The sequence below is a fragment of the Poromitra crassiceps genome, assembly GCF_964638095.1.
Source record: "Poromitra crassiceps genome assembly, chromosome: 16".
Lineage (NCBI taxonomy): Eukaryota > Metazoa > Chordata > Actinopteri > Beryciformes > Melamphaidae > Poromitra > Poromitra crassiceps.
Window position 1 is genome coordinate 17704137 of NC_139645.1, and position 9675 is coordinate 17713811.

A 9675-nucleotide genomic window follows, 5' to 3' on the forward strand; every position below is an offset into this window, starting at 1 on the left:
GTCTCTCTGGGAAGCGCTGAGAGCCCGCCCCTAGGCTCCTCCCACTCCGGTCCTTCAAAGTGCAAGTCGATCAGCATGGCATCAAAACGCCACAAAGCAATACTTCCAGTCTCTCCTCGCCAACCCAGATGACCCATTCTTGAATCTCCTAGCAGGAACAAATCTAGAACTGGATCCAAGGACTGATTATACAAAACCAACACCATCAAGTATTCTTACAGGTTGACGCCCTCCACTCTAGGCACACCGTCAGAAGTGCTGAGACATAGGTTTTAGCACAGAAAGGGAAATACAACTGTCTCTCAGCTGTCCCTTCCACAGCCAGGGAAAGGGCAAGGGCAGGGCATGGTGCGACAGGGTATAGGCAGAAGGAGAGGGGCTGTGTCAGGTGGTATAGCGGGAGGCAAGCTCTGGGCTGGGCGCTGGTTGGCTGGTTAGTTGGGCTCAGCTGGCTGCTGCACGGGCCATCAGGTCCTCCAGTGCCTTGTCCTGGTCATTGTTGTGGACAAGCAGCACCTCCTTGATGGCCTCCCGCTCAAAGCCCATCTCTCGAAAGCTCGACATCAACTCGAGGAACCGCAAGGCCTTTTGCTCCGAGCACTGGTACATCTCCAGACACTCCTCCACTGCACTGGCATCAAAGCCCCGCTCACACAGATGTTCACGGACACACAGATAATCCAGTACCTGCTCCATCTTCTGCCCTTGTCTCTGCATGGCCCGCCGGACACCTTCATAAGAATAGCCCATGCCCACGATGGTTTCCACACACTGACGCTCGCTGGAGGTCAGGCTGATCAGAGCCCCTCCACGCGGCAGACGGCCAGACCCCGACCCTGAGTTGGCCGGTTTTGGTCCTCCATTCTCTGTGAGGCCGGGGGGTTCAGGCCTGACGATGACCTGAGTCTTGGATAGGGCTGGCGGGCTGCCATTGGGTAGGTTCTGTCGGAGACTGGGGACGGGTATAGGGAGCGGGCTGTACCCCGCTGGGACAGGGTCACAGTCCCTAGATTCAGAGAGCTTGGGGAACGTGAAAGGGCGGATGTTACAGGGCCGATCATCTGTGTCCGACCCCCCTCTCCCAGGATCCCAGAATCTATCCATGTCCAGCAAGGCAACAAGCCCATTGGGTTTGTGGGTCAAGCCCGAGAGTTTGACCGAGAGGCAGATGTTGGTGCCGGGAGGAGAGGGGGTGTTGCCACATGAAGCTGACCCGAGCTGGTTGGCCTCTGGCGGGGACACAGGAGGAGGAGGAGGTTGGGGCTGTGGTTGGCTCTGGAGGATGATGCTCCGGAGTTCCTCCTTATCATCCAAAGTCTTGAGTTCCAGCTTGTCAAAGGGGTCCTCTTCCCGCTCGAAATCAGCCAGGTTGAGGCTGTGCAGCTGAGGGGTGCTGGGCTGAGTCTTGGGGCCCAGGCTTGGTGCAGGCATGGGGGTGAGGATAGCAGTATGGCTCAGTCCCGCCAGGACAGGATTCAGCACTGGAGGTGGAGGGTCCTGGTCCTCTGCAGCAGGCCGGGGTCTCTTCCGTCTCCCACCATTGAAGGCCTGGGCCAAGTGCTCCCTGCTCTCTGCCCCCTGCCTGGTGGCTGCTGCCTCTTCTGCTCTGGCCTTTGCCAGTTCCATCCCCCAGCGCACACTCTGCCGCTCCAGGGAGAAGTCATACTGCATGTCAGCCAGCGCAGAGCCACAGGCAGGCAGGTAGAAGCCGAGGGGTAGCCCCACTTTGGCAGGGCAGCAGAACTTTTCATTGACAATAAAGGGAACATCATCAAGGTACCTGATGGGTCCATTGTTGTGTCCATCTGATCCAGACCTCCTCGCAGCCATTATGAGACTATGTATGTGCCGCGTCTTCTTTCAAAATCCTAATGATGTCTTGTCGAGATGATGCTTCTCGTTCGAGTTCAAATTGTTCCCCAACTGAGTTTTATTTATATTGAAATCTCTTTCCTGCCTCAGACCCTCAATTAAGACGGCCGAACCATGATGTCACCGATGATGATGGTGAGGATGATGTCACCGATGATGATGTACCTGCTGATGTCAACAGTGATGATGTCACACTTGATGTCATGATGTCACTGTGTAAGAATCCGCTGTCCCAGGTTCACGCTGTCGAAGTGGTTTTTGGAACCAGACGATGGCTTCCGCCGCTTGGCTAAAATCTCTTATTAACGCAGGACCCCTTCACGAAGGTGAAGGCACGTCGCTCAGGAGGAGGGATGAGGAGCGGGAGGAACATGAGACGAGATGCAACAGCCAAGATTAAGGAGGTGTGAGAAACACCGGAAACTTGAAAGAAGAAGAACCAGGTCTACAGTGAGACCATTCAACTGTGAGAGGCAGCAATGTGCCGCAAGGCATCCAGTCTGCCGGAAAGCCAATAGAAGAAGAAGAAGGCTCATGCTGTCAGATCGTAGTTCCAGCTACAGTCAGTCTATGAGTCTCTTGTTCTTGCTTGCTAGTTTGTCTGTTACCTGATCTTGTTTATCCTGTCCTATCCTGTTCATCTTGTTTGTCCTGTTATCCTGACCTTGAATAAACTGTTGGACTTCTTCAGCCTGGAGCCTGTCAGTCTGTGCACCTGCTGCCCTCACACTACATGAGCTATTACATTAACCAGCAATTATGACTTTACTTTTAGGGCAGTACTGTAATAGATTTCAACTGATGATGTCATAATAATACGGACTAATAATAATGTAATATCTTCACTCAGTAATGACATTCTTCTTATTCTTGCATTATATTTATTACATTGAGGGATTGGTTTTCAGGCTCTTTAGATTATGTTTGGGACATTTTGGCTTTATTCAGATAGGACAGTAGGTAGACAGGAAAGGTGGGGAGAGAGAGTGGATGACATGCGGCAAAGGACTTCGGGTCGGATTCGAACCCGCGTCGACCACGCGAAGGACCAAGCCTCCACGGCATGCTTGCTACCAGGTGAGCCACCTCACAATTTGCAGGCTCTTATTAGTTCAGTGGTGAATGAATCGGTTTGTACTTGTCTCTGTCCGTAGGTATTTTAATCATTTCAGCATTCAAATATTGTTACATATGTTTCCTTGTTTATTGTTTTTTGTCTGTAACGTTTTATGCTGCTTTCTGCAGGTCTCTTTTGTAAAAGAGATCATTGATCTCAGTGGGACTAACGTGGTTAAAAATGGGTTAAAAAAACATTACTACAACAACAATAGCAATAATAATAATAATATACACTTTTTTGCCTGCTGGGCTACTTTTAAAATGTCCAGCTCAACATGATCTGTAGGGGGGGATAGTTTTATGAATGGATCTTTATCAACTAGACACCGCCCACCCACCATCGTGCAACTGTGCGCCATCGGCTCATACCAGGAAGGATTTATTACATCACTGATGACATCACAATTGCTCGAGTGACATCACTGATGGCCTCACAATTGCTCAAGTGACATCACTAATGAACTCACTGATCACAATTGCTCGAGTGACATCACTAATGCCATCAAAATTGTTCGAGTGACATCACTGATGCCATCAAAATTGTTCGAGTGACATCACTGATGCCATCACTGATGGCATCGCAATTGCTCAAGTGACATCACTGATGACATCACAATCATGAAAGACACCGCCACAGACACTACCAGCACGGCTCTTTGCGATCGACCAGTGGATTGCGATCAACGTATTGAGCACCCCTGTCTCACACTATCAGCCAGTTATATTATCACATGAACCAGCTCACACAAACCATTACAGCTCAAGCTGCAGGTCAATCTAACGTCTTCAGTCAATCTCCAGATGTTTTCGCGTTATTTGCAGGGAACTAATATGAACTACTCAAACACTGGGAAAACCATATTGGAATCATTTGCTGAATCGTTATCAAGTCTCACCAGGAGGGTTTCTAAGCAGAGGTGACCTTGAGCTGTTTGCCTGCAGCTCCGCTCTCCTCTCCTCCTCTCCTAACGCTCTATTAATTAACCCGAATGTGCTCGTTAGCGAATAATCCATCAAACGGCCAATAAGGTTTAGGAGAACACGCCGAGGGAGATGCTGCTTCTGCTTAAGTAAAGTGAACCCTCCTGAAGTGTGTGTGGCGTCCAGGTGGTTTATTTACGCCTCTAACAGGTTCGCTAAGGTATTTATTCTTTTATAAATGAAGACACACAGCGCGACAGCAGGAAGGCAGGCGCAGCTACACAGCACCACACAGACCACACACCACATCACACAGGACCAATGCCTCTACATTACAGAGCTACACTGGACCACACAGACCAGTGAGAGAGGATTCCTCTCACTCTTCCTGCACTGAGGTGCTCTTCAATCAATCAATCAATCAATCAATCAATCAATCAACTTTCATTTCAGACACAATTGGGTCCATGTTCTTCAGAACAGGCAGACAAATAGGTACCAGGAGGAAGAAAGTATACCACAGCCAACTTGCGTGTGCTCATGTTCATTTTGCTAAGCCGGATACGGAGTATCTGTCGGTGTTGATAGTTTCAACCACTTGAAAGGGCGGTTGGAGCACGGAGGATAGAATAATATTTCTTTGAGAATACCCCGTTACCAAGGTGACTGTATTCCCCCGCTGCTGGCATCTTTCCAACCTTTCATATGCAGAAGATGCGTCATGGGCTGGCGTCACCGGCGTCGTCTCTGAATTCACCGCGTCTCGTCTGCCTCTTCCTCTCAAACAAGGAATGGGCCGGCGATTAGTCTCCCCTGAGCCAGACATGAAGGGCGATCCAGCAGGCTTGTCCTCGTTAAGTCTCCATTAGCTGGAATGTAATGGGTTTTTAACGAAGGAGGGAGACACAAACACAAAGACATGCTCAAGTCGACCCCAACATCACCGCCCCGAGTCCCCCGCCTTCGGGGAGAGGGGGAGAAAAATGTCCCGGACTTCCAATTTCACAATTGGTTTCTGTATTTAAATGTTGTTGTTTTTCCTTTTTACTTTGATCCAATTCCCTGATCAATATTCAGAAACACCCACATTGTTCCGTGAACCTTCAAGAGAAACTGTTTGCAAAATACAAATCGCATTAATGCATGTTATCCAAATGTGTTTTATTTCTTTTTCTTCCATTCAGTCTCTCATTAGCATTTTTTTTGTCATGCTCCATGCGGATGAACAAATTGTTTTCTCCGGCTTGGACAAGAGTGATGAGAACTCTTGAGAACCAGAAGCAATCAGCTACTCTTTAACCGCCAGTGTCTTTAGTCCCCCAGCTGTGTCAACTCCCATTACACAAATACAACACAGTGAGTCTCAAACAAACGCCACTGAATTCCATTGTAATTCACAGCCATGCGTCCGGCCCGGCTGAGGACTCATTAGCAATCAAACAGAGGATATGAATCACTTCAGAGGAATCGTGGGGGAGGACCGTCCACGTCTTGTTTCGGATGCTGGAAAATCGCAGACACCATATACATACATATACATACAGTACATTATATATATATATATATATATATATATATATATATATATAGGAGAAGCATGATGGCATGGATGCATTATGCATATGTGGTCGCAGCTATACTGTGAATTCACACTTGTTTCTTATATAGTATTGTTATATCATCCAGTTATGTAATTGTAAGTATTTGTGAAGCTAAAGGCAGGATAACTACTGCTCCACCTGGCTCAATCATGATGAGTCCAAAATGAAAAGGAAGGATTCCGCACACTTAAATCTATGCAAAAAGTTCACTTTATTTCTAAGCTTTCGGTTTATCTTCATCACAGCATATGCCAGTGTTGTGAAGCTGACATCAGGCAACAGGAGAATTGCTTGCTATGTCAGTGTGTAAATCAACATTACCAACATTATGATGGTGTAAAAAAAAAAGTTAATTCCTCAAATGTGATAAATCCATGCCTGGTGTTCATTGTTCAGATTTGCTAAACTAGAGAACCTCCTCTCTGTCAAATAATGTAATTTAGCAACAGTGGGTGGCATGTTTTACCGTGTGTGTGTGTGTGTGTGTGTGTGTGTGTGTGTGTGTGTGTGTGTGTGTGTCTTTCTCATTTTGAGCAAACCTCCTCAATTCTCTACATTGTTATCTTTCTCAGTGAATATATCTCTTGGCATTCAAAGTCATTTCTTCACCTTGCGCCCAACAATTAAAACAGCTATTGATTCCACTCAACGGCTTTTAATTGCCCGCATTTGATTTCAAGGAATAAAGACATCCCACTTAATCGCTGCCTCCAAAAGGTCAGTTTTAATTAATGATTTAGACTCCTTAATGCGAGTGTGATTATCAAAGCGTTTTTCTCTGCCATCAGGGATTATGCAGTAAGACATTGACAATAGGAAATTCAGACTGTTTTAAAGGCTATTGTGTCGTAACAGTTTATTTGGATAGTCTGCCTCTACAGAGAGTTTGCAGAGTATTTTGTAACATTTCAACAACTTATTAGTTGACATTCAACAATCCAGATGTTTAACATAACATAACATAACATAACATAACATAACATAACATATTGATTGCATATTCCTGTATATTTGTACTTTGCACTTTACACTTAGCTATGTAGATCTCAAACTCAGGTTCTTAGTATCTGATTGTATATTTCTGCATACTTGCACTTTGCATTGTGTTTCCATTTTAAATATGTATTTGTTGCACTATGTTATTTTTTACCCCTATCAGGACTCTAAGCCTGTATCATCTGGCAGGGGGACTAACAATGGAAATCAGTCTTGTGACTGCAATTGTCGTGCATTTACATTTTTTTTTAACACATTGACTGCCAGCCGTTTTTTTCTTGCTGTAGGTAGCTTCTGCCAAGCCGTTTTTTGAGGATTGTGGCTCATTTTACAAGCGCCGAGGATTATTTTCTGCTTGGAGTTTGTGAACATACAATATCTCAAAAGTACTAATAGAATGTGTACTTTCTCTGTCTAAAAGAGTTAGTTTGTAGAGTTAGTAGTTATGTAAGCATTAGCAGTTGAATACAGCATGGTTTTAGCATTAGAAAAAATATTCAGAGATAAACGGCTTTTTGTGAAATTCGATAGAACTGTCACTTTAACCATTCATTTTTGGCTCTCTCTCTCTCTCTCTCTCCCTCCCCCTCTCGCTCTCTCTCTCTCTCTCTCTCTCTCCCTTCCCCTCGCTCTCCCTCCCTCTCTCTCTCTCTCTCTCTCTCTCTCCCTCCCTCTCGCTCTCCCTCCCTCTCTCTCTCTCTCCCTCCCTCTCGGGAGGGAGACGCACTAGGTTTAATCCTAGTGAGAGGGGGAGAGGGAGAGAGAGAGAGAGAGAGAGAGAGGGAGGGAGGGAGAGAGAGCGAGAGAGAGAGAGAGAGAGAGAGAGAGGGAGAGAGCGAGAGGCAGAGTTGCTTCAACTCCTCCCTCTTCTTGGCTGCAGCGGCCCCAGTCTCAGTGCTTTTGCTGCTGTCCTGTGCCTGTCTGCAGGCTGCTGTTTGAGGAAGTCGGCATGGACTCGCTCGCTTCTTGGGAGTTTTGGTTGAGAGAAGCTTTTGCAATTCTGGTCATATTTATGCTGCGTGTTTCAAAGTGTGTTCCACCTGTAATGTATTATGTAAATTTGCAATCCCGCATCGCCAGCAATCAGCGCGAAAACGAGAGCGTTTTCCCCCAACCATTTTCATGAGAATGTAATACTGTAAAATCGCCTCGCCATTTCCTTGAATGGCTTGCTCCCTTTTTCTTTGATTTCGCTCGTCTGGGGGAGCACTGTCAACACTTAGTGGGTCGGTAAAATAGATTATACACATTCAATACCTCCAATAATTGTATAGGAGATGTAAAAGGGATTGATCAACGCCCCACCGTCAAAAAAAAAAAACGATTTTTTTGACGTATCCATACGTCCTTGGCAGTGAAGCGCTGGATTTTTTTTGACGTATGCATACGTCGCTGGCAGTTAACGTGTTAAATGTTCATTAATGTACACCTGTCCCCTATCGAACAAATAAATACATTGAAATTGATAACAGATTATCTATAGACTATATGTGACAATCTACATATTACATGAGGTGCAGGTGTGTGGAACGGAAAGCAAACAGGATATGTTTGTTGAATCTCAACTAATAATCTGTTGAAACAACATCTAGAGACAAAGCCAAACAGTTGACTTGATGAATGTCAACTAATATCAACTAATAAGCTGTTGAAATGTTACAAATACTATGTAGACTCTCTGTAGGCCGACGATCCAAATAAAGTCTTACCGATTTTGGGACAGTAAAAATACAATGTCATTTTTTACCGCTAATTAGAAAACTGGTACCAGTGTAGAGAGAGAAGAACTGAGCGCTGTTTTCCAGCACACAACAAGCACACACATACACCATCAATATGAAGGCAATTTAAAAATGCATCTTTTATTAGTGCACGGTCGCCCTTAAGCTGTGTCATCACTCGGAGACGCGCCTCCAAAAGCTCCTAGATCAGGACGCTGAAAGGTAAGTAATGAGACGAGTCAATCATAATTAGCTCTCGGCTAAACTAGAAATTTAGCCCTGACCCAAACTCTCTTTCCAGATGAAGGGGAAATTTGACGGCAAGCAAGATCAATACCTCACAATCATCTTCTCTGTCACTGTTGCCAAGAGACTCATTCTGAAGGAGTGGAAGTCCTCCTCTCCACCCTCTTTTCGGGTATGGCTGATGGACATGTTATTTGTTCTATATATAGAACAAATGATATATCTGTTATTTGTTCTCTATATGTTCTGTTGATATCTGTGTGTGTTCCAGTGAGACGTGAAGCTGAACACACAGATCCAGTTGCTTCACTTCCTTCAGTGAGAACGCGGCACATCGTCCATCACGCTGTGTCTTTGGCTTGAATTTAATTTGTAAAAGTTTTTCTCTGAGAAAACTACACATAGGATTCTAAACACGTAGACAGGTAAATTATTTGTGGAAAGTGCGCGTGCGTCTGTGTGTGTGTGTGTGCACTTTATTATTGAACTCAATTTGAGAATTTAAATTGCAACAGATAAGCTTAGCCGTAGTGATACTTGATGGATACTGAACATCTTTGCCGGTGGCATGGGAAAACATATCAGCGTCGTCAGAAGGCTACAGATACAAAGTGTGCCGGCGCGCTTTGGGGAGGCAGCGTGCAGGAAGGTGATGCTTTCAGCTGAATCGTTCTGAGCTCAGATAATACAAGACAGAACGTTTCCCAGCATCAACTTGAACAGAGGAAAAGTCATCAAGATTTATTTCCCTTCCTCTAAAGCTCCCTTCTTCTAAATTCTCAAACCTTTTTCAAATAGAGGCCCCTAATTTTAGGGCTACTCACAATTCTGTCAGTCAAATTCGGATTTGGCTGTTCAATACGAATATTCAACTATTCTTTTTTTCTTTTTTAAATACAGAAAATCCATTGAAATGAGCTTGTTTGATTTGTTTGTTTAATTGGGACTTGGTTTTACGGTATTAATAGACTGATACATTACGTATACCAAAATAGGCTATATATCATGATCTTTTGCCAGAAATCAAGCAATTCTAGGTAAAATCAGACATTCAGCACCCCCATATAGCCGGAATGGAATGATCCTTGTTTCATAACCACATTTTTTTGCGACTATTCGACTGTGAGATCGGCAGTCGAATCAGCCTCTTTCAAACGAATTGTCAACTATTTGGGGCCACCCCTACTCATTTTGCACAC

At 45.1% G+C, this 9675-nt stretch overlaps 1 pseudogene across 1 annotated transcript; it reads right to left on the reverse strand.

The window, feature by feature from the left end:
• Positions 1–444: 444 nt before the first annotated feature.
• On the reverse strand, positions 445–1830 carry LOC310790935 (ubiquitin-associated protein 1 pseudogene; annotated as a pseudogene). Its single transcript has one exon. The product of its transcript is annotated as a ubiquitin-associated protein 1 pseudogene (transcript).
• Positions 1831–9675: the final 7845 nt, after the last annotated feature.